The 27,438-nt window shown below is 43.3% G+C and overlaps 1 protein-coding gene and 1 long non-coding RNA gene across 3 annotated transcripts in view; one reads left to right on the forward strand and one right to left on the reverse strand.

Annotated features, from left to right (window-relative positions):
- Positions 1-3,623, reverse strand: part of LOC132834163 (hyaluronan and proteoglycan link protein 3-like) — a 19,653-nt gene extending 16,030 nt beyond the window's left edge. Inside the window, exon 1 of one of the 2 annotated variants that reach the window (XM_060852822.1) lies at positions 3,301-3,623. The gene's annotated coding sequence lies outside the window, so the exon portion shown is untranslated. The remainder of the gene's footprint in view (positions 1-3,300) is intronic. The other variant, XM_060852823.1, reaches the window with a different exon arrangement.
- On the forward strand, positions 3,505-26,664 carry LOC132834164 (uncharacterized). The gene is made up of 3 exons (XR_009647149.1): positions 3,505-3,592; positions 7,711-7,792; positions 26,590-26,664. It is a non-coding gene; the product is annotated as an uncharacterized LOC132834164 (long non-coding RNA).
- Positions 26,665-27,438: the final 774 nt, after the last annotated feature.

Below are 27,438 nucleotides of genomic sequence, written 5' to 3' on the forward strand. Positions count from 1 at the left end.
GAAAATGGACATTAGTGAACCAGATGGGTTTTTCCAACAACCGACAACGGTTTCACCGTCATCATTAGATGCTTCATTCAGAAGGTGTTTTTCCCAATGAATTCAAACTCTACCATGTGCCACTGGAGTTTCTGATGAGTAGTCTATCGATAATCCCACCAGGTCATCACATCCTACCCATCCCAACTCCACAGCCCATTCCAACCATGCCCCCACTTTGCTCAAGAACCAATTTCATTTTGGAAGCATTCACGGTCTCTGATTCCAGCACTTCCAGGGGGAAGCAATCCCCATTTGACAAAAATTTTATTTCTTGAAAGAGTAAGAAGATTCCCTTGGGACACAGTTGCAAGGTTTCTCGGTCACTCAACAAACCAAACTCTGTAGGAGACAGTGAGGACTGCATATGCTGGAGATCAGAGTTGAGGGTGTGTTGCTAGAAAAGCACAGCAGGAAAATTTTCCTGCTCCTCTGATGCTGCCTGACCTGCTGTGCTTTTCCAGCAACACACTCTCAAATCAAATTCTGTTCTGAGTACAAAGGTGAATGTTTGGATATTGTTCTGCAGATTATATTTCACAATTAATTCCACCGATTTCCCCTGATAACTGCACATCAGCAGCCTTGGTGTCCTTTGGAAGGCTCTTGTCTTCACCACTGCACCTCAGGTGGGTCCCACATTTCCAGATTAGTGTCTGGACCCCAAGTCCTGTGAGCGAGGGTGGGATGCAGCTTGATGCACTATAAACGGGCTACCCACAGTCCTCTTCTGCCGCACAGAACATTGCGAGTGACAACAAAGGGGTCTAATTGCTGCTGTATTTTATTCCCCTCAATCCCTTTGAGCAATCTCCATGAGCAGCCAAACTGAGCTGATTTCTGACCACATAACGGCTCCTGAGAGGCCACTGAGGAGGTTTAAAAGGGAGATCAAGGAGAGATTTAACTGAGGCATCCAAGATTATGACAGGGTTAGATATGGTACACAGGGAAAGGCTGCTCCGATACTTAATGGTGCAAGAACAAGGGAACACAGATTTAAGTTTTAAGAACAGGGACTAGGGAACACAGATGTAAGCTGAAAATGTGTTGCTGGAAAAGCGCAGCAGGTCAGGCAGCATCCAAGGAGCAGGAGAATCGACGTTTCGGGCATAAGCCCTTCTTCAGGAATTCTGACTTTCCTGAAGAAGGGCTCATGCCCGAAATGTCAATTCTCCTGCTCCTTGGATGCTGCCTGACCTGCTGCACTTTTCCAGCAACACATTTTCAGCTCTGATCTCCAGCATCTGCAGTCCTCACTTTCTCCAACACAGATGTAAGGTTTAAGTACGGGGACTAGGGAGCACAGATTTAAGGTTTTTAAGTACTGGAACTAGGGAAGTACAGGTTTAGGGTTTGAGTACAGGGGCTAGGGAACAGGCTAGAAGCTGGGACATGAACAGGAACTCTCACACAATGCGTGGTAATGACCTGGAGCTTGAGGGACATGCGAGCAACAACATCAGTGATTTCAAACAGACATTGAATTGTCACATAAGGGTGAAACATTCGCAGGATCCTGGTGATCCAGTTGGGGGAATGCAACAAATCTACCTTGACTCAAATCTGAAAGCATTTTGCAGCTGAGGCAGCTAGCAGTGTAATGGAACAAACAACACTTTCTGCACAGAAAGATCCCACAAAGATCAGTGGCCAGATAATGCATTCTTTTTGCAGCATTAGTTGAAGGAGAAATGTTGATGTGGCCACAGCCTTCACAGCCTGCATCTTTAATATCTTCTTTGATCAGGCCATGGAGTTTAGCACATTACCCTCGACAGTGCAGAGCTCCCTCAGTATGTCACAGAACGTTAGGCTGGATTATGTGCTTGGGACCTGAGGCTATTATCTAGGTTGTGAAGTCACCCCATGTCACTGTAGCTTTAAACATCTTGAGCTCACAGAAAACACTAAACGCCTTCATATTAAAACAGTAACCTCAGGCATTTGAACAACATTTTAAAATTGGTGCTTATTTACACTAGACACTACACTTTACATAATAGTTAAGTTATGTGAAACATTAAAACATTTCGCAATAATTTGCATTTATTTTCAAGTAATAATTATTATGTTTTCTTTCCTTGTTCCAAATTTGAGAAAATTACTTCCAGCGATCATCATACTAACTGCAGTCAATTTGTACTTCAACCAGACATATAATAGCAATGAAGATATTTACAGCGATGTTTAACTTTATTAGACAGAAAGACTCAGAACTAAACATAAATATTGCAACAGGGAGAAAACAGCTTAGATCTGCATCAAAATTTGCCCAAATTAAACCAGGCGAAAATAACGCAGCCCCGACAAAAAAAAGAAAATGCATTAAAATAGGATGCATCTGGAGGGTGTGTCTATTTGTTTGGTACAGTAATTAATTCGACTTGTTGAGAGGTATTATTTCTTGAATATTCTTCTATCTCCTGCCGTTCACTGTCTTGTCTCTGGGGTCCCTGCCAATCCTTGTCGCTGCAGAGCGCGACATTGCCAGCAGATGCCGCTGCAGGAAGCAATTCCCTCAAAACTTTGTCCGAAAAAGTTTAGAAATTCTTTCAAAAAACTTCAGAACTCCACTTCCGCACGAAATCTCTCTCCCAACCGCACCGCAAACCAACCATCAACACGGGCATTTTGTCGATACTGTGGTTGAATCTACAATTCAACTTCCAAGTTCATCATAAAATCTCACAGTAACAATAAACGAAATAGAGAGAAATCTTTTTTTAAACAAAAACGAATAATGAATCTGATTGAAATATTGCAATAAAATGTGCTGCATCCACATTGCCCTATAATAGAGTACCAGAAATGTGTGAAAATCTATTTTCTTCTTTGTTTCTTAATTGACAAGAACTCAGATAACGAATGTTATCAGAAAAATATTTCTTTTGTAAATTTTAGGATTTTTTGAAATAGGTACTGGAAAAATGTTTTAATTGTCCTTTCCGTTAACAATTAAATTATACTTGTTTTTAATCTCAGAAAACTCACTGCAATTGGGACTTGGCTCTCCTTGATTAATCAGCTTCACGCAGATTCCTCATTTATCTCTTCAACCCTCTCTCACCTTCCCAACAAAAGGGTAATTATTTCAGTCCCCTCTCACAAATATTGCTTTTTTTTGTTTGGTGGGACACACTTTGAAAGGTCACTTGCAAATTTCTACCCCCTTAAAATCCGAACAAAACTGAACTGATATGAACATTAACCACGACATTTTTTTTTAAAAAAACGAATGCATTGTAATATTACACAAACCTGTCTCTTTAAATCCAGGGAGTCTTGCGATTCACAAAGTCGGATAATTTCCCTTCGCTTCAGGTTAACCTCCTGCAAGATAACATTTACCCTTTTGCCAGACGCTGCTGTGCCTTTGTGTCACAGGCTTGTAATAAATCTTTGGCACTTAATAACTGTACTTTTTATAAAAAAATGGGGGGGGGGGGGGTTGGAAGTTACAGAACGTCAGCAGTCAGCTCAATGACGCTCCGTCCTTAAAGCAGCCCACCCCCCTGTAGTCCAGCCGGACACAGACCGTCACATCCCGAAGGTATGTTTTTGTAAAAGGAGTTGCTATTGAATCGGGCACGTTTGTCTGCCTGCCCGCTGTAGGGGGTTAGTCTGCACCAACAGAGTGAGGGCCGCTGGAATGCAGAGTATTCGACAGTAATCTGCAGTCCTCAACACCTCTAAGTTATCAAAAAGCTACCTGAGCCTGAATTCAACCGGGAACTAAATTCTGGTGTATTTTAAGATCAGTCAAAGCTCTTTCTGTTAGAAGAAAGTCTTTGTGTGGAAGATGTTTGGCATTAGATCAATAAACAAGGGTGCTGTTCACTTAAACTGTCTGTCTCTCTCTCTCTCTCTCTGCATTTATCCATACATCGACTCGGCTCTATTTATATCTTTTTTTGTTCTGTCTTTAATGAACACAAACCGTATTTTTAAAATTAATTTTGGTCATCTGTCTCATTTTGCAACCCACAGATTCGTATTCGGCGCACCCAATTTAAAGAAAACATTAAACGTATAAACTCTCACCGTTCATCAAAGTCGACATTTCCCCCAAAATGTCCTACAGTCTGGTGCATTGTTTCAATCGGTGACAGCAACCCCTTCCCCCCCCCCAAACAAAATCTCCAAACACTGTCACAGACAGACACACCCAAACCCAGCACAGGTCCCACTCCCTGTCCCACGGTGATCCCTCGCCCCCACTCCCTGTCCCACAGTGACCCCTCGCCCCCACTCCCTGTCCCACGGTGATCCCTCGCCCCCACTCCCTGTCCCACAGTGACCCCTCACCCCCACTCCCTGTCCCACAGTGACCCCTCGCCCCCACTCCCTGTCCCACGGTGATCCCTCGCCCCCACTCCCTGTCCCACGGTGATCCCTCGCCCCCACTCCCTGTCCCACAGTGACCCCTCACCCCCACTCCCTGTCCCACGGTGACCCCTCGCCCCCACTCCCTGTCCCACGGTGACCCCTCGCCCCCACTCCCTGTCCCACGGTGATCCCTCGCCCCCACTCCCTGTCCCACGGTGATCCCTCGCCCCCACTCCCTGTCCCACAGTGACCCCTCACCCCCACTCCCCGTCCCACAGTGATCCCTCGCCCACACACCCTGTCCCACAGTGATCCCTTGCCCCCACTCCCTGTCCCACAGTGACCCCTCACCCCCACTCCCTGTCCCACAGTGACCCCTCACCCCCACTCCCTGTCCCACGGTGATCCCTCGCCCCCACTCCCTGTCCCACAGTGATCCCTACGCCCAACACCCTGTCCCACAGTGACCCCTCACCCCGTACCCTGTCCCACAGTGACCGCTCACCCCCACTCCCTGTCCCACAATCACCCCTCACCCCACTCCCTGTCCCACAGTGACCCCTACACCCCCACACCCTGTCCCATAGTCACCCCTCACCCCCACACCCTGTCCCACAATCGCCCCTCACCCCCACACCCTGTCCCACAGTGACCCCTACACCCCCACACCCTGTCCCACAGTCTCCCCTCATCCCTACAACCCTGTCCCACAGTCACCCCTCACCCCCCCACACCCTGTCCCATAATCACCCCTCGACCTCACTCCCTATCCCACAGAGACCCCTCACCCCTGTACCCTGTCCCACAGTGACCCCTAGCCCCGTATCCTGTCCCACAGTGATCCTTCACCCCCACACCCTGTCCCACAGTGACTCCTTAACCCCACACCTTGTCCCACAGTGACCCCTCACCCCCAGCCCCATCACCTCTCCCACAGTAACCCCTCCCCCCACCCCGATACATGCACCCATACTAAGATCCCTCCGCCCCTCCAACCCTTACATTGGCCCAGACAGCATTCCAAGATTCCAAAAAACCACTCAGTCTCATAGAAACATAACAGCATAAAGTGATCATTCAGCCCATTATTCCTGTGCTAGCTCGCAGCTCCACATAGGTCCATCTTGATGCACTAAATGAACACTCCACCTATTCATCCCCCCACCACATACTCAGTTTATAGTATCCTACCCTAGCAATCTACTCAATCAAAAGTAATTTATACCCCAACAGTGGTGCTCAAAGTCCCTGGTCCATGTTGCAGATATGAACAGAAAATGCTGGCAATATTAGTGTCTCAGTTGCTCAGTGGTTAGCACTGCTGCCTCACTGCACCAGGGACCTGGGTTTGACTCCAGCCTCAGGTGACTGCGGAGTTTGCATGTTCTCCCCATGTCTGCATAGGTTCCCTCTGGGTACTCCAGTTTCTTCCCACAGTCCAAAGATGTATAGGTTGGGTGAATTATCCATGCTAAATTGCCCAGGGTTGTGTAGGTTAGATGCATTAGTCAGGGGAAATGTAGGGCAATGGGTCTGGTTGGGTTAGTCTTTGGGGGGCCAAATGGCCTGTTTTTACACTGTAGAGGTTCTATGATCTATTCTATTAGAGACCAGGCAGGGGGACGGCCTACATTTCAAGTTAATGACATTCCATTGGAACTGGGAAAAAATTCCAGAACATCAACACTGACTTCTACCCAGCATCCGAGGAGCAGTGCCTGAACTGCTGTGCTTTTCCAGCACCACTAATCCAGAATCTGGTTTCCAGCATCTGCAGTCATTGTTTTTATTTACTGACTTCTACTCGACAATGTGCAGAATTGCCCACAACACAAAAAGCAAGACAAACGCAACCCAATCAATTAGCACCCCACAGCCTTTCTTGATCATTGGTACGGAGTGCCCAACAGTGATATCAAGCAGTACTTGCTCAGCAATGGCCTGTTCAGTGACACTCAGTTTGGGTTCCTCCAGGAGCACTCAATCCCTAACCTCAATCCAGCCCTGGTCCAAACAGACAAATCCCAGAGTTGAGGAGAAAGTGGGGACTGTAGATGCTGGAGATCAGAGCTGAAAATGAATTGCTGGAAAAGCGCAGCAGATCAGGCAGCATCCAAGGAGCAGGAGAGTCGACGTTTCTCCTGCTCCTTGGATGCTGCCTGATCTGCTGCGCTTTTCCAGCAAGACATTTTCAGCTCAAATCCCAGAGTTGAGGTGAGAGTGGCTGCCCTAGGTCAGAAAGCAGAAGTTACTATTTCAGAGCAAAAGAGAATGGGGATGGGAACAGGAAAAGAATCAAAAGCAGAAGCAATGCTGTCTGAAAATAATAGTAAGAGAAAAACCACAAGGGAGGGAAGGAAGGGAAACAAAGTGGAGGCAGAGATAATGGTTTGCAATTGTTGGATCAATGTTGAATTTGGAAGATTCTAAACACGAAAGATGAAAAGCTGTTTCTCCAATTTATATTCCATTTCTTTCTGGTGGATCCAACAACTATCCTCCATCTGGTTTTTCGGTGTATAACTGTACGTCAGATTCCTTCCCAGTTCTCCAGCTCTTTGCTAGGCATCCTTTATCAAATTCTAACTTGTTTGCTAAACTTCTCTTTCTTAAGGGTTTCCTATTCTTGTTGTGTTCCCACCATGATGCATAGTCCTTGTTGTTGTCAAACTATGACCTGTACTCGCTCTCCAGATTGTCCTAGGTATGGGCAGCACAGTGACCTGGGTTCGAGTTCAGCCTCAGGTGACTGTGTGGAGTTTGCACATTCTCCCAGCGTCTGCGTGGGTTTCCTCCATATGCTCTGGTTTCCTCCCACAATCCAAAGATGTGCAGGTTAGGTGAATTGGCCATGCTAAATTGCCCATAGTGTTCAGGGATGTTCAGGTTAGGTGCATTAATTCCTGATGAAGGGCTTTTGCCTGCTCCTAGGATGCTGCCTGATGGGCTATGCTACCCCAGCACCACACTCTCGACTCTAATCTCCAGCATATGCAGTCCTCACTTTCTCCAGGTTAGGTCATTAGTAAGGGTTCAATGTGGAGTAATAGGGGAATGGGTCTGGGTGGGATACTCTTCGGAGAGTCGGTATGGACTTGTTGGGCCAAAGGGCCTGTTTCCACACTGTAGGGATTCTAATTCTAATTCTAATTCTAAAACAAATACTGCTGCAACATCACCCCTTCCTGAGATCAGAACTTCTGTCACAAGTTCACAAGCTTTTCTTTGGCAATATTCACTTCCAGTTCCACTTTCAGAACTCATACTACATGTTCTGGCCTTCTGACATGACTAACTGTCAATCGTATAGCTCCTCTCACACGTACTTATTTTCCTCTTCAGGTATTTTTAACTAACATGTTCAACAAAGTTATGAAACAACCCTGGAGCATCCAGAACCTCGTCCAGGCCTGCTGACCCAGAGGTAGGGACATTACCAACATATCACTCTTGTTTTCCCCTTTATATCTACTTAGTCAAGCAGATATTTTATACATCAGCTTGTGCAGAGATCTTATTACACACCTGGGCAATAGATGGGAATTGAAACAAGACCTCTTGGCCCAGAGGTAGTGATACTACCACTGTATGACACAAGTATCAATTCTACCCAATTATTAATTATCGATCAAGCTCAATCTCCTGCTTAACTATTTGCTATGTTAATGGACGTAAAATCGCTCTCCTTTCATTCCATTTCTCTTCCAGGAGACACTGGGGTCTGCAGGTTCTGGGGATCCAAGTTGAGAGTGTGTTGCTGGAAAAGCACAGCAGGTCAGGCAGCATCCGGAAATGAAGGGCTCCGGCCTGAAACATCCATTCTCCTGCTCCTCTGATGCTGCCTGACCTGCTGTACTTTTCCAGCAACACACTCTCAACCCATTTCCCTTGCACCCCATCACAGACCTTTCCTTTCCACCCACCATTCACTCATAACCAATTACATCTCCATTTTTTCACAAATCTGATGAAAGCTCATTGATGAAACATTTTTCTCTCCACAGATGCTGCTGGATCTTGCTGAGTTTTTCCAGCATTTTCTGTTTCAGCATTTTCCAGCTTTTCTGCTTTTGAGCTCATTATTGTTCGCCTATGGCTCCATCAGTTTGCAATGCCCCAATGTAATATGGAGATCCCCATGTTGACTGAAACCTCAGATTTGATCTTAGCTCCAGGGCCTGTTAACGTCTCTCAGCTGAGGTGTGGTCAGGTTGACACAAGTGACCTTCAGGGAGGAAGTGAGGACTGCACGTGCTGGAGATCAAAGTCAAAAGTGTAGTGCTGGAAAAGCGCAGCCTGTCAGACAGCAACCGAGGAGGCCTGATGAAAGGCTTATGCCCGATACGTCGATTCCCCTGCTCCTTGGAAGCTGCCTGACCTGCTGTGCTTTTCCAGCACCATACTCTCAACCTTTACCCTGGGCCATCAGGCTGCGAGGGAGAGGGGGTGGAGAGGGAATGGCTGAGTTTAGAAATCAGGTCAGATTTCAGCACCTCATCAGTATCCAAGTGTCAAGAATTTTCCTCTCTCAAATTGTACAAAATAATCAGAGAAACCTTCCTTCCCTTGGTTCAGTTTTTGAACAACATCTGGATCCCAAATGTTGGAATGTTGATTTATATAATTATTGCAAAGCAAGTCATTTAGAGTTGAATCTATTTTCTGATTCCTTCTTGACCCTTACCCAGATTGCATTAGGAGTGAATGTTTGATCCCTGGTAATGCTTTCATAGGTGACATGCAAAACTCATCATATATTTCTGCTGGAGTCCATTTTACAGATCGATTTGAACAGATTGTTCTTCACTTTCTACACAAGTAAGATCTCCTCGAGAGGTTTTACAATTTATAACTAATTGATTGAAAACAGCAAAGCCAGAACAGACTGAGGATTAATCCTGGAACATTAAGGATTGTGAGACTTTTATTGCTGCCCCATATCATGATACCTCTAGCTGTCTATGTTGTTTCTGTTTTAATCTGCAAACTACGACTGTAACTGACTCTGTAAGGCAGTGAATTAGGTAGAGGCTGGTTTCACCTTCCCATCTGGGTGGATAAAAGACAAAGTTCAGCTTAAAACAGCTCGGAGGGATTGGCTATCACTCTCAGCCATGTGCCTGAGCTCATTCACTCCATTAATATTCTCGGGGTCAGTCTGATGAACAGCAGCTTCTATGGCAAAACACAGAGAAAGTCATCAAGAAAACGTGCATGAGATATAAATGTCTTCATTACCTGATCAAAGGAAATTGGTTCAAGTAACAGACAGTAAGTGACCTTGAGGGGAACAGTCAGTAAGTTACATAGTGGGTAACAGACAGTACATTACACAGAGGATAATGAGTCAAACTAAAGATTAAGATTCTCGGTTATATATGCTGTACCTGATCTAGACGTTGTTGATGAAAGAATCCACAATCAGGAGTTCTGTTCTCTTGCTGTTCAGAAATGCTGTCATACACCTCTGAATATTTTTTAACCACCACTGAATCACCCATGTTTCTAATTAAAAGAACAATTTACAAGCATAGCTCTTTCAGACAAAGCAACTACAATAAAAGTGAGGAAAGGCAGGGAGAGGGGGAATGTAGATTATAGGGAGTAAACTCTGATACCAACCATCTGCAATGTTTCAAGGGACAATGCAGGATATCCCCCTATTAAACACATGTTTAATCTGACCTGGGCAGTGTTTAATTGAACCATGTAGAGGGGCTTTATTCTGTATCTAATCTGTGCTTTAACTGACCGGAGGGTATTTGATGAGACAGTGTAGAGGAAACTTTATTATCTGTCTAATTATGCTGTACTGGATCTGGGGAATGTTTGATATGACAGTGCACAGAGGGGCTTACCCCTCTATATCGAACCTGTACCTGACCAGGAGGGTGCTATTATTAAATAATAAGTAATTTTGCTCTGCATTATTTAACTTTGAGATTCCAGGAGAACATGGTGGCACGGTGGCACAGTGGTTAGCACTGCTGCCTCACAGTGCTGGAGACCTGGGTTCAATTCCCGACTCAGGTGACAGACTGTGTGGAGTTTGCACGTTCTCCCCGTGTCTGTGTGGGTTTCCTCCGGGTGCTCTGGTTTCCTCCCACAGTCCAAAGATGTGCAGGTCAGGTGAATTGGCCATACTAAATTGCCCGTAGTGTTAAGTAAGTGGTAAATGTGGGGTATGGGTGGGTTGTGCTTTGGCGGGTCGGTGTGGACTTGTTGGGCCGAAGGGCCTGTTTCCACACTGTAAGTAATCTAATCTAATCTTTGCCATTTCTCTATTTATATTTGCCTCCTATTTAGCAGCATCTCGGAAGTCAGTGGGATGACCCTCTGGTTCTGAGTGTCTGTAGGTGTGTTCAGGATTTGGGTCAGCCTAGCTATGGTTCAGTATTCATGAACCAGATGAACATGCAGTGGAAAGGTGTGTGTGTGTGTGTGTGTGCGCGCACATCAAGGAACTGAGGGTCAGTGTACCTATCTTTTGCTCTAGAAGATGGACCAAAGCCAGGAGAGATGCAAACCATTAAAGATGAATGAACTTGGAAATGTTATAAACTTTATTCTGCTTTAAGAGCAGCAACAACCCAGTGAATGGGAACCAGCAATATAGGATTAACCCAGAGGATAAGAGAGCAATTAACCCACACAGTGAGCGATTATTCCACATAGTGAATTATTATCCCACACAGTGAGTGATTATCCCACACAGTGAATGATTGTCCCACACAGTGAGCAATTACCCCAGACAGTGAATAAATATCCCACACAGTGAGAGATTATCCCACACAGTGTGTGGTTATTGCACATAGTGAATGATTATCCCACACATTGAATGATTATCCCACATAGTGAGTGATTGTCCCAAACAGTGATTATCCCACACAGTGAGAGATTATCCCACACAGTGAGTGATTATGCCACACAGTGAGTGATTATACCACATAGTCACTGATTATCCCACACAGTGAGAGGTTATCCCACACAGGAGTGACTTATCCCATACATTGAGTGATAATCCCACAGGTAAGAGATTATCCCACACAGTGAATCATTATCCTAAGCAGTGAATGATTATCCCACACAGTGAGTGATTATCCCACACAGTGAGCAATTATCCCAAATAGTGAGTGATTATCCCACATAATGAGTGATTATCCCACACAGTGAGTGATTATCCCACATAATGAGTGATTATCCCACACAGTGAATAATTATCCCACATAATGAATGATTATACCACACAGTAAGAGATTATTCCACACAGTGAATAATTATCCACACAGTGAATGATTATCCCACACAGGAGTGATTATCCCACACAGTAAGAGATTATCCCACACAGTGAATGATTATACCACACGGTAAGAGATTATCCCACACAGTGAGTATCTCACACAGAGAGAGATTATCCCACACAGTGAAGTTTTATACCATGCAGTAAGAGATTATCCCACATAGTGAGAGATTATCCCACATAATGAGTGATTATCCCACACAGTGAATGAATATACCACACAGTAAGAGATTATCCCACACAGTGATTATCCCACACAGTGAGAGATTATCCCACACAGTGAATGAATATCCACACAGTGAATGATTAACCCACACAGTGATTATCCCACACAGTAAGAGATTATCCCACACAGTGAATGATTATACCACACAGAAAGAGATTATCCCACACAGTGATTATCCCACACAGTGAGAGATTATCCCACACAGTGAATGATCATCCCACACAGTGATTATCCCACACAGTGAGTAACTATCCAACACAGTGAGAGATTATTCCATGCAGTGAATGATGAAACCACACACTGAGAGATTACTCCACACAGTGTGTGGTTAACCCTCACAGTGATTGGTTATCCCACACAGTGAACAATTATCTCACACAATGAACAATTATCCCACACAGTAAGAGATTATCACACACAATGAGTGATTATCCCAAACAGCGAATGATTATCTCACTCAGTGAATGATTATTCCACACAGTGAGCGATTATCCTATACAGTGAACAATTATCCCACACAGTGAGCAATTATCCCGCACAGCGAGTGATTATTCCACACAGTGAATGATTATCCCACACAGTGAGCGATTATCCTATACAGTGAACAATTATCCCACACAGTGAGCAATAATCCCGCACAGCGAGTGATTATTCCACACAGTGAATGATTAACCCACACAGTGAGCGATTATCCCATACAGTGAGTGATAATCCCACAGAGTAAGAGATTATCCCACACAGTGAATGACTATCCCAAGCAGTGAATGATTATCCTGCACAGTGAGTGATTATCCCGCACAGTGAGTGATTATCTCACACAGTGAATTATTATCCCACACAGTGAGCAATTATCCCACACAGTGAGAGATTATCCCATATAGTGAACAATTATCCCACACAGTAATAGATTATTCCACACAGTGAGCGTTTACCCAACACAGTAAATGATTATCCTAAACAGTGAGAGATTATCCAACACCTTGAACGATTATCCCACACAGTAAGAGATCATGCCACACAGTGAATGATTATCCAAAACAGTGAGAGATTATCCCACACAGTGAGTGGTTAACCTGCACAGTGAACAATTATCTCACACAGTGAGTGATTATCCTGCACAGTGAGCAATTATCACACACAGTGAGTGATTACCCAACATGGTGAGCGATTATCCAACACAGTGAATGATTATCTCACACAGTGAGTGATTATCCCATACAGTGAATGATTAGCCCACACACTGAGTGATTATCACACACAGTGAGAGATTATCCCACACAATGAGTGATAATCCCACAGAATAAGAGATTATCCACACAGTGAGTGATTATCCCACACAGTGAGCAATTATCCCACACAGTGAGAGATTATCCCATATAGTGAACAATTATCCCACACAGTAATAGATTATTCCACACAGTGAGTGTTTACCCAACACAGTAAATGATTATCCCAAACAGTGAGAGATTATCCAACACCTTGAACGATTATCCCACACAGTAAGAGATCATCCCACACAGTGAATGATTATCCAAAACAGTGAGAGATTATCCCACACAGTGAGTGGTTAACCTGCACAGTGAACAATTATCTCACACAGTGAGTGATTATCCTGCACAGTGAGCAATTATCACACACAGTGAGTGATTACCCAACATGGTGAGCGATTATCCAACACAGTGAATGATTATCTCACACAGTGAGTGATTATCCCATACAGTGAATGATTAGCCCACACACTGAGTGATTATCACACACAGTGAGAGATTATCCCACACAATGAGTGATAATCCCACACAGTGAATGATTATCCCACACAGTGAGTGATTATCCTACACATTGAGAGATTATCCCACATAGTGAATGATTATACAACACCTTGAATGATTATCCCACACAGTAAGAGATCATCTCACACAGTGATTATCCCACACGGTGAGTGACTATCCAACACGGTGAGAGATTATCCCATGCAGTGAATGATGAAACCACACACTGAGAGATTATCCCACACAATGAGTGCTTAACCCTCACAGTGAGCAATTATCCTACACAGTGAACGATTATCCCACACAGTGAGCGATTATCCCACACAGTGAGCAATTATCCCACACAATGAATGATTATCCCACACAGAGAGTGATTAACCATTACAGCAAAAGATTATCCCACCCAGTGTGTGGTTATTGCACATAGTGAATGATTAAAACACACAGTGAGTCATTATCCCACACAGTGAGTGATTAAGCTGCACAGTGAGAGATTATCCCACACAGTGAGCAATTATCCTACACAGTGAATGATTATCCCACACAGAGAGTGATTATCTCATATGGTGAGCGATTATCCCATACAGTGAAAGAGTATCGCACACATTGTGTGATTATCCCACACAGTGAGTGATTATGCCACACAGTGAGCAAATATCCCATACAGTGAATGATTATTCCACACAGTGAGTGATTACCCCACATAATGAGCGATTATCCTACACAGTGAGGGATTATCCCACACAGTGAGCAATTATCCCATACAGTGAATGATTATTCCACACTGTGAGTGATTATACCACACAGTCACTGATTATCCCACACAATGAGAGATTATCCCATGCATTGACTGATAATCCCACACGTAAGAGATTATCCCGCACAGAGAGTGATTATCCCATACAGTGAATGATTATCCCACACAGTGAGTGATTATACCACACAGTCACTGATTATCCCACACAATGAGCAATTATCCCATACATTGAGTGATAATCCAACAGGTAAGAGATTATCCCACACAGAGAGTGATTATCCCACACAGTGAATGATTATCCCATACAGTGAGTGGTAATACCACATAGTGAGCGATTATCCCACACAGTAAATGATTATCCCACACATTGAGTGATTATCCCACGCAGTGAGTGATTATGCCTCACAGTGAGCAATTATCCCATGCAGTGAATGATTATTCCACACAGTGAGTGATTATAGCATATAGTGAGCAATTATCCCACACGGTGAGGGATTATCCCACACAGTGAGAGATTATCCCACACAGTGAGTGATTATGCCACACAGTGAGCAATTATCCCATACAGTGAATGATTATTCCCCACAAAGAGTGATTATACCACGCAGTCACTGATTATCCCACACAATGAGAGATTATCCCATACATTGAGTGATAATCCCACAGGTAAGAGATTATCCAACACAGTGAGAGATTATCCCACGCAGTGAAATGATGAAACCACACACTGAGAGATTATCCCACACAGCGAGTGATTATCCCACACAGTGAATGATTATCCCACAATGTGAATCATTATCCCACACAGTGAGAGATTATCCCACACAGTGAGTGATTATCCCACACAGTGAGAGATTATCCCACACATTGAGTGATTATCCTACACAGTGATAGATTATCCCACACAGTGAGTGATTATGCCACACAGTGAGCAATTATCCCATACAGTGAATGATTATTCAACACAGTGAGTGATTATATCACATAGTGAGCAATTATCCCACACAGTGAGGGATTATCCCACACAGTGAGTAATTATGCCACACAGTGAGCAATTATCCCATACAGTGAATGATTATTCCCCACAAAGAGTGATTATACCACACAGTCACTGATTATCCCACACAATGAGAGATTATCCCATACATTGAGTGATAATCCCACAGGTAAGAGATTATCCCACACAGTAAATGATTATCCTAAACAGTGATTGATTATCCCACACAGTGAGCGATTATCCCACACAGTGAGAGATTATCCCACACAGTGAATGATTATCCCACACAGTGAGTGATTATCACACACAGAGAGAGATTAACCCACACAGTGAATGATTATCCCACACAGTGAGCGATTATCTCACACAGTGAGAGATAATCCCACACAGTGAATGATTATCCAACACCTTGAATGATTATCCCGCACAGTAAGAGATCATCCCTCACAGTGATTATTCCACACAGTGAATGATTATCCCACACAGTGAATGGTTATCCCACACAGTGAGCGATTATCCCACACAGTGAATGATTATCCCACACAGTGAATGATTATCCAACACCTTGAATGATTATCCCGCACAGTAAGAGATCATCCCTCACAGTGATTATCCCACAGTGAATGGTTATCCCACACGGTGAGTGGTTATCCCACACAGTGAGCAATTATCCCACACAGTGAATGGTTATCCCACACGGTGAGTGATTATCCAATACAGTGAGAGGTTATCCCACACAGTGAATGATGAAATCACACACTGAGAGATTATCCCACCCAGTGTGTGGTTAGCCCTCACAGTGAACGATTATCCCACACAGTGAACGATCAGCCCTCGCAGTGTGTGATTATCCCACCACAATGAGAGGTTATCCCGCACAGTGAATGATTATCCCACTCAGCGAGTGATTACGCCACACAACGAGTGATTATCCCACACATTGAATGATTATCCCACATAGTGAGTGATTATCCCACACAGTGAGTGATTATCCCACATGGTGAGCGATTATCCCACACAGTGAGAGATTATCCCACACAGTGAATGATTATCCTCAATGTGAGTCATTGTCCCATACAGTGAGAGATTATCCCACACAGTGAATGATTATCCCACATGGTGAGCGATTATCCCACACAGTGAGAGATTATCCCACACAGTGAATGATTATCCTCAATGTGAGTCATTATCCCACACAGTGAGAGATTATCCCACACATTGAGTGATTAACCTGCACAGTGAGTGATTATCCCACACAGTGAATGATTATCCAACACCTTGAATGATTATCCCACACAGTAAGAGATCATCCCACACAGTGGTTATCCCACACAGTGAGTGATTACACAACACAGTAATAGATTATCCCATGCAGTGAATGATGAAACCACACACTGAGAGATTATCCCACACAGTGTCTGGTTAACCCTCACAGTGAACGATTATCCCACACAGTGAGCAATTATCCCACACAATGAATGATTATCCCACACAGAGAGTGATTAACCATTACAGCAAAAGATTATCCCACCCCGTGTTTGGTTATTGCACATAGTGAATGATTAAAACACACAGTGAGTCATTATCCCACACAGTGAGTGATTAAGCTGCACAGTCAGAGATTATCCCACACAGTGAGCAATTATCCTACACAGTGAATGATTATCCCACACAGAGAGTGATTATCTCATATGGTGAGCGATTATCCCATACAGTGAGAGAGTATCGCACACATTGTGTGATTATCCCACACAGTGAGTGATTATGCCACACAGTGAGCAAATATCCCATACAGTGAATGATTATTCCACACAGTGAGTGATTATCCCACATAATGAGCGATTATCCTACACAGTGAGGGATTATGCCACACAGTGAGCAATTATCCCATACAGTGAATGATTATTCCACACTGTGAGTGATTATACCACACAGTCACTGATTATCCCACACAATGAGAGATTATCCCATGCATTGACTGATAATCCCACACGTAAGAGATTATCCAACACAGTGAGAGATTATCCCACGCAGTGAATGATGAAACCACACACTGAGAGATTATCCCACACAGCGAGTGATTATCCCACCCAGTGAATAAATATCCCACACAGTGAATGATTATCCCACAATGTGAATCATTATCCCACACAGTGAGAGATTTTCCCACACAGTGAATGATTATCCCACAATGTGAATCATTATCCCACACAGTGAGAGATTTTCCCACACAGTGAGAGATTATCCCACACAGTGAGTGATTATCCCACACAGTAAGAGATTATCCCACACATTTATTGATTATTTCACACAGTGAGAGATTATCCCAAACAGTGAGTAATTATCCCACACAGTGAGTGATTATCCCACATGGTGAGCGGTTATCCCACACAGTGAGAAATTATCCCACACAGTGATAGATTATCCCACACAGTGAGAGATTATCCCACACAGTGAGTGATTATGCCACACAGTGAGCAACTATCCCATACAGTGAATGATTATTCCACACAGTGAGTGATTATATCACATAGTGAGCAATTATCCCACACAGCGAGTAATTATCCCACACAGTGAATGAACATCCCACACAGCGAGTGATTAATCCACACAGCGAGTAATTATCCCACACAGTGAATGATTATCCCACACAGTGAATGATTTTCCCACAATGTGAGTCATTGTCCCACACAGTGAGAGATTATCCCACACAGTGAGAGATTATCCCACACAGTGAATGATTATTCCACACTGTGAGTGATTATACCACACAGTCACCAATTATCCCACACAATGAGAGATTATCCCATACATTGACTGATAATCCCACAGTTAAGAGATTATCCCACACAGTGAGTGAACGATTATCCCACACAATGAGTGATTAACCATTACAGTGACTGATTATCATACAGAGTACGAGATTATCCCACACAGTGAATGATTTTCCCACTATGTGAGTCATTGTCCCACACAGTGAGAGATTATCCCACACAGTGAGAGATTATCCCACACAGTGAGTGATTATCCCACACAGTGAGAGATTATCCCACGCAGTGAGTGATTATCCCACACAGTGAATGATTAACCCACGCAGTGAGTGATTATCCCACATAATGAGTAATTATCCCACACAGTGAGTGATTATCTCACATGGTGAGCGATTATCCCACACAGTGAGAGATTATCCCACACAGTGAGTGATTATGCCACACAGTGAGCAATTATCCCATACAGTGAATGATTATTCCACACTGTGAGTGATTATACCACACAGTCACCGATTATCCCACACAATGAGAGATTATCCCATACATTGATTGATAATCCCACAGGTAAGAGATTATCCCACACAGTGAGTGAACGATTATCCCACACAATGAGTGATTAACCATTACAGTGACTGATTATCATACAGAGTACGAGATTATCCCACACAGTGAATGATTATCCCACAGAGTGAGAGATTATCCCACCCAGTGTGTGATTATCCCACACAGTGAATGATTATCCCACACAGTAAGAGATTATTTCACACAGTGAGTGATTATCCCACATAGTGAGAGATTATCCCACACAGTGAATAATGAAACCACACACTGAGAGATTATCCCACACAGCGAGTGATTAATCCACGCAGTGAGTGATTATCCCTCGCAGTGAATGATTATCCCACACAGTGAATGATTATTCCACACAGTGAATGATTATCCCACACAGCGAGTGATTATTCCATACGGTGAGTGATTAGATTAGATTAGATTACTTACAGCGTGGAAACAGGCCCTTCGGCCCAACAAGTCCACACCGACCCACCGAAGCGCAACCCACCCATACCCCTACATTTACCCCTTACCTAACACTACGGGCAATTCAGCATGGCCAATTCACCTAACCCGCACATCTTTGGACTGTGTGAGGAAACCGGAGCACCCAGAGGAAACCCACGCAGACACGGGGAGAACGTGCAAACTCCACACAGTCAGTCGCCTGAGTCGGGAATTGAACCCGGGTCTCAGGCGCTGTGAGGCAGCAGTGCTAACCACTGTGTCACCGTGCCGCCCACATTATCCAACACGGTGAGAGATTATCCCATGCAGTGAATGATTATTCCACACGGCAAGTGATTTATCCACACAGCGAGTGATTATCCCACACAGCGAATGATTATCCCTCGCAGTGAATGATTATTCCACACAGTTGAGTGATTATCCCACACAGTGAATGATTATCCCACACAGTGAGTGATTATCCCACACAGTGAGTGATTAACTAGCATAATGAGTGATTAATCTGCACAGTGAGAGATTATCCCACAAAGTGAGAGATTGTCCCAAACAGTGAGTAATTATCCCGAGGTGAGAGATTATTCCACAAAGTGAAAGATTATCCCACAAAATAAATGATTATCCCACAGAGTTGAGATTATTTCAGACAGTGAGTGATTATCTCACACGCTGAGAAATTATCCCACACACTGAGAAATTATCCCACACAGTGAGTGATTATCCCACACAGTGAGTGATTAATCCATACAGTGAGTGATTATCCCTCGCAGTGAATGATTATCCCACCCAGTGAGTGATTATCCCACACAGTGAATGATTATCCCATACAGTGAGTGATTATCCCACACAGTGAGACATTATCCCACACCATGATTGATTAACCAGCACAATGAGTGATTAATCTGCACAGTGAGAGATTATCCCACAAAGTGAGAGATTGTCCCAAACAGTGAGTAATCATCCCGCAGGTGAGAGATTATTCCACAAAGTGAAAGATTATCCCACAAAATAAATGATTATCCCACAGAGTTGAGATTATTTCGGACAGTGAGTGATTATCTCACACGCTGAGAAATTATCCCCCACAGTGAATGATTATCCCACACAGTGAATGATTATCCCACACAGTGAATGATTATTCCACACAGTGAGTGGTTATCCAACATGGTGAGAGATTATCCCACACAGTGAATGATGAAACCACACACTGAGAGATTATCCCACACAGTGAGTGGTTAACCCTCACTGTGAACAATTATCCCACCACAATGAGAGGTTATCCCACACAGTGAATGATTGTCCCACACAGCAAGTGATTTATCCACACAGTGAGTGATTATCCCACACATTGAGTGATTATCCCACACAGTGAATGATTATCTCACACAGTGAATGATTATCCCACGGAGTGAGAGATTTTCCTGCACATTGAGTGATTATCCCAAACAGTGAGCAATTCTCCCACATAGTGAGTGGTTATCCCACATAGTGAATGATTATCCCACACAGTGAGTGATTATCCCTCGCAGTGAATGATTATCCCACCCAGTGAGTGATTATTCCACACAGTGAATGATTATCCCATACAGTGAGTGATTATCCCACACAGTGAGCGATTATCCCACACAGTGAGCGATTATCCCACACAGTGATTGATTAACCAGCACAATGAGTGATTAATCTGCACAGTGAGAGATTATCCCACAAAGGGAGAGATTGTCCCAAACAGTGAGTAATTATCCTGCAGGTGAGAGATTATTCCACAAAGTGAAAGATTATCCCACAAAATAAATGATTATCCCACAGAGTTGAGATTATTTCGGACAGTGAGTGATTATCTCACACGCTGAGAAATTATCCCACTCACTGAGAAATTATCCTACACACTGAGAGATTATCCCACACAGTGAGTGATTATCCCACACACTGAGAAATTATCCCACACACTGAGAAATTATTCCACACTAAATGAGATGACCTGACATGGTGTGAGATTCATGCACACAACACTAATCTTTCCTGTAGTTACAGTGACATAAATCTGTATAAGTGACACCTTGTGGAAGCAATAGGCATCTTAGCCACCAGTCGGGGAGCCTTTGGGAGTCCCAGATCACCCAGGCACAGAGCATTGAGGTGATTCAATTAAAGACCCTGCGAGGGGGAGAACCTCCTGCAAAGTGCTGGGAAGATGGCAGCTAATGCTGGTATGACATCCACACCAGGTCTACGGTTGAGAGTGGATCTTAAACTAGAGGTGAGCTATGGCAGGAGGGGTGCCATAGATGAAGTGGTTAGCAAGGCCAAAGTAGGGGGATGGGGGGGCACTTTCACTGTCTACACCTCCCTCAATCAATCAGGCACTGAATGGCATTTGATTGAGAACACCACCAACACCTCGCCCTCTGGGAGTCCCACAGCTCACCTTTTCACACTGCCCACATTGTGAGACCCCTGCCAACCTCAGGTAGTTACTGGCATGGACTTAATCAAGTGGAGCCAGGAAAGAGGTGGCATTCCTAACCTGCCACTTGCCCTCACAATAAAATACCTCCACACCATGGAGGACAACCCAAGATTCTTCCTAGGATTAAATGAGGGGACATAGGTGTAAGCCTCCTAGTAGTAGTATGTATGAGAGGCAGAAAATAAATCAGGAGTTGTAAAAGGTGTGTAAGAAAGGCATTGTTACAATAACCATGGGGGACTTCAATATGCAGGTGGACTGAGAAATCAGGCTGATATTGGATCCCAAGAGAAGGAATTTGTGGCATGTCTGTGAGATGGGTTTCTGGAGCACCTTGTGATAGATCTTATTAGCGAACAGGTAATTCTGGATATTGGTGATTTTTAATGAGGCAGAGTTGATTTGGGAGCTTAAGGTACAAGAACCCCTAGTGACCATTATATAGTAGAATTCGCCCTACAGTTTGAGCGTTGTACAGACTCTGAGCATTGTAATGAATTCTCCACACTACACCTCAATAAGGAATTATTGACCCTAGAGATGGGGTAGTACACACTGACTAGAATTATAATAGGCTATAAAGGGTTAAATTATGAAGACTTTTTGCACAAAAGAGATCTGTCTTTTCTAGAACTTAGAGGGAAAGCAGTGAGCTAATATTTAAAATAACAAAATGATTTGCTTGGTTAGATACTGCTCCAAATGATGGATCACAACGTCAAAAACTTATGTGAGATCGGGCAAACACATCACCTCCCACCCTCCTGATCAAAAGGCTAAGATCCACTTGCAGGTTCAAGTGAAATTCTCAGGTTCAAGACTGACAGATTTTTGCTATGTAAGGATATTGAGGGTTATGGATCAAAGGCATTTAAATGGAATTTTAACAAAGGTTAGATCAACTAAGATAGTTATGGACTCCCTGACCCCAGGGAAAAGACCTTGCCAATTTTCCTATCCATACTCCTCATGATTTTTAAACCTCTATAAGGTCACCCCTCAGCCTCCAAAGATCCCAGGAAAACAGCCCCAGCCTATTCAGCTTCTTCACTATAGCTCAAACCCTCCAAGCCTGACAACCTCATTGTAAATCTTTTCTGAACTCTTCCACATTTCACAACATCTTTCCGATAGGAAGGAAACCAGAATTGCACACAATATTCTAAAAGTGGCCTAACCAATGTCTTGTACAGCTGCAGCATGAACTCCGAATTCTATACTCAATGCACTGACCAATAAAGGCAAGAATAATAAACGTCTTCTTCACAAACCTGTCTCCTGGCAACTCTGCTTTCAAGCAACTATGAACCTACACTCCAAGGTTCTTTTGTTCAGTAGCACTCCCCAGGACCTTACCATTAAGTGTATAAGTCCTGCCCTTATTGACCTTTCCAAAATGCAGCCCCTCACATTTATTTAAACTCCATCTGCCAATACAATGTTCTAAGTGTCCAATAGAGTCTTGCCTTCATTGGTAAGAACATTGACTATGGGAGTTGGAATGTCATGTTTCAGCTGTAGATGATATTGGTCAGGCCACTTTAAGAATACTGCATACAATTCTGGTCACCCTTCAATAGGAAGGATGTTGTCAAACGTGAGAGGATGCTGAAACGATTAACAAGGACATCACCAGGGACTGGAGGGTTTGAACTATAGGGAGAGGTTCGATAGGCTGGGGCTATTTTCCCTGGAGCGGAGACTGAGGGGGTGACCTTAGAAAGATTTGTAAAATCATGAGGGGTATGGATAGGTTAAATAGACAAGGTCTCTTTCCTAGGGTAGGAGAATCCAAAACTAGAGGACATAAGTTTAAGGTGAGAGGAAAAAGATTTAAGAAGGACCTAAGGGACAACTTTTTCATGCAGAGGAAGGTGCATGTATGAAAATGAGCTGCCAGAAGAAGTGGTGGAGGCTGGTACAATTGCAAAATTTAAAAGGCAAGTGGATGGGCATATGAATAGGAAAGGTTTAGTGGGATATGAGCCAAATGCTGACAAATGCAATTATGTTGGACTGGGATGTCTGGTCAGCATAGACAAGTTGGACAGAAGGGTCTGTTTCCGTGCTGTGTGACTCAATGACTTTATAACTGATATGTTACTGCGCTGTCCTCAGTAACAGAGAATGTGTGAACACTTGACACAGTTACTTGCCAAATATTTGCTGTTGTGGTTTTGAGTATCACAAAACTCAGAATTTCAACACAAAACATTCAGCCCATGATGCCCCTGATGGTGATAGTTATTAGGTTGGCATTTCCTGAGCTAAGCACATCCCACTCTTAAAAAACCTCATTAACCCCAACCTTGAAACTGCAGAACCAAATTGACATTTTTCCCTTCCCCATACAACTCAACCTAAGACCTCTCTCATCAGTAGTATGCTTGTGACAATGATTGACACCTATTTAGCAGCTGGGTCTAGCTTTGATTTGTTCTCAGGATGGTGGAGATTCCAGCAAGGAGACATTTTGTTGGGCACTTAGTCATGGACCTGCAGATCAGCTGTTTTGCAGTGGAGTGTTTCCCCCAGGGCAGTGCATTGGTAGCATCCTTACAGGCTTCAAGTCCAACCTTCTCCAGAAGTTTGTATAAGAACATCTTTCTAAACAGATTGATTAGAAAGTACCTTCCCTCAGACAATATCATTCAACTTGGGCTGAGTCTGGGAGAAGATGAGAGAGCGTTGTATCTCACTGAATAACCCTATCCCACTTTACATCCACCACACACTAAAATCAGTCCCACATTTTCTGAACTCCTTTTTATTAGGTTTTGCTTATCTTCTTAATCAAACACTTTAAATTTTTTTAATGCTTTTATTTGGCCACAAATGTTAGTGCTGTTGTTTGAAGTTTGCCACAAGTCCAGTTTTGATGTAAGATTGGAATAAGTCCACCAGACAGGATAATTCAAAACCCAAAAGGCATCTCTTCATGTGGTGTGGACAGTGAAATGGTCAGGGGCAAGATCAAACAGAGTTGTATTTGGCCACTTTTGTTTTACAGTTTAGTTAAGGACTGGTTTCTGTAAGCTTTAGAAACTGCTTCATGTCTATTCTATGTTGGATTATAGATCTGAAATTAAAGGTATTTGATGTTTCTTTTCCTGGCAGTTAAATTACCCTCTCTACTGCAGAATATTTGACCCATTCTCTCCTGAAGCAAACTATGTTACTCTGACAAAAGAGGCTTGTTTGTTGATGAGGCAGGAATCTGTAGGAGCTTTGAAGTATTATCCCCACTGTCAATGAACCCATATATTGACACGTTTACATTACCAACCAGCTGAACATCTCGCACTGTTTCAATGAAATTTGCTAAAAAAAACCCATGTGGTTAACAGTCTTGCGCAAGACCTGACTTCTGGCGTTGGCAAATAAAAGATTATTTGCTCCCACACCTAATTTGATGCAAAAAGATGTGGTGATGCAGGGGAGTTGTTGGAAGGGGAAGGTGTCTAAATGTTTATCCCACTTATAATAAAGACTTTAATTCTTGCTGACATGCAGTTCCATGCACTTCACAAAGTACTTCATCAATGGTAAAATGCTTCAGGGTAACCTGAGGTCATGAAAGGCACTATGTAAATAAAAGTTTTTATTGTTTAAACTGGAAATTGTGGTTGAGTTGTTACAGCTGAAGCCAAAGCTCTGGGTTCAAATCCTCCTCCAGGACCTGATAACCAAAGGTGTGTTTGTAACACAGCCACACGTAGGTGAAGTATCAGCTTGTACCAGATTAGAGTGGAAAAGCACAACAGGTCAGGCAGCATCCGAGGAGCAGGAAAATCGGCGTTTTGGGCAAAAGCCCTTCATCAGGAATGAAGGCAGGGACCCTCCCTGGGGTGAAGAGATAAATGAGAGGGCAGCCTCGGATGCTGCCTGACCTGCTGTGCTTTTCCAGCACCACTCAATTCTAGACTCTGATTTCCAGCATCTGCAGTCCTCACTTTTGCCTGTCAGCTTGAACCATCCTTCCAACATAGCCCCATGGCAGGCAGTAAGCACGGGAGAGATTCCTGATCAGTCAGGTGATGAAAACAAATCAGAGCCTCTCCCAGCATTATTCACAGCTCTGCACGTTGCCACAGCAACCCAGAATGTTTGTTTCAGCTTTTGTTTCTTTATTCATGGATACCACTAACTGGACCAGTGTTAATTACCCATGCTTAATTACCCAGAGTAAGTTACAAGTCAACCACATTGTTGTGGGTTTGGAGTCACATGTAGGCCAGAGTAAGTAAGGATGGCAGATTTGCTTCCCTAAAGGACAGTAGTGAGCGAGATGAGATTTTCCTGACAAATTTGTTTTCGGGCATGAAGTGAGACAACCACTGGAATTAATTAAGGACAAATTGGTGAGTCAGATTTCCGAGACCACATACTTTGTGCGTCAAATTTGAGGGAAAGATTAAATAGAGCAGGTGGGTTGGCTAGACAGCAATTAAAAGTGACAGAGCATGTGATGAAGCAGGAAGCAAACAAGAAAAAAATTTATAGTTTTGCTCGACGAAATAAAGTGTTAATGTTACTACTAATGTAGGTGAACCATTAAAGGTAAGGTTTAATGAGTCTTATCTCACTCAACTTCCTTTCAATTTGATTAATTCTTTGATAGGAACACCACATAGAAAGAAATCTCACAGTGTGTCATGTGAATATGCTCAAAAGGTATTTTGATAGGGAAGGAAATCAAAAGGCTACAACATCGAGTGAAGAACCAAGTTCAGATGATTCTGAATTAAACACTCTTCAAATTAAATTGGACAATTGAGGAAATTCTCAAAAATTGGAATAAATAATGGAGTTGCCTTCCAGAGGAAAATCAAAAAGACCTGAAAAAGTTATTACTATTGCATGGGAAGATATGTGGGAATAAGCTTGGAAGTACTAATTGAATTACTCATGATGTAGATACAGGATGAAGTATCAAAGACAATATAACCAAAGTGATTTGCAGTGAATGGAGCTCATCCAACATAATGGTGTCAAAAGCAAATGGTACCCAACAACTATTGCAAAGTTAATGCAGTTACAAAGACTCATTCATATTCTATTCCACATTTGGAAGACTGTGTTGAGAAAGTGGAACAAACAACTTTTATTTCAAAGTTGGACTTACTCAGAGGCTACTGGCAGGTACCTTTATCTGAAAGAGCAATGAAAATTTCGGCTTTCGAGACACCGAATAGACTGCACCAGTTTAAAGTCATACCATTTGGGCTGAAAAAGGTGGCAGCCACATTTCAAAGACTAACCGATCAAATCGATTCGGGATTACCCAATTATGTATTTTATATTGATAATTTGGTGATTTTTAGTCACACATGGAAGGAACATTTGAAGCATCTATCAGAATCGTTCTGTTGACTTTGGGAGGTGGGGATTTGGTGATAAACCTGGTTAAGAGTGAGTTTGCCACTTGGTTCCTGGGCCATGTTATTGGATATGGACAGATGGTTCCACAGGATGTGAAAACAAAGGTCATTGGGAATTTCCCATGCCATCAATGAAAAGGGAGATACAATGACTCCTGGGAGTGAGTTGTTTTTACCGGAAGTTCGTACCAAATTTTAAGCAGTGTCGTTGTTCCACTGACTGACTTGTTGAAGAAGTGCAGAAAATGTCTGAGGACTGAGGAATGGGAAAAGACATTTGACAGCCTGAAAGCTGTGTCAACCACTGCCCCATTGTTAACCATGGCTAATTGCGCAAAGCCATTCAAGTTGGCTATCAATATGAGTGATGTGGCTGTTGGTGCTG

Source organism: Hemiscyllium ocellatum, chromosome 39 (genome assembly GCF_020745735.1).
Source record: "Hemiscyllium ocellatum isolate sHemOce1 chromosome 39, sHemOce1.pat.X.cur, whole genome shotgun sequence".
NCBI classification, from domain to species: domain Eukaryota; kingdom Metazoa; phylum Chordata; class Chondrichthyes; order Orectolobiformes; family Hemiscylliidae; genus Hemiscyllium; species Hemiscyllium ocellatum.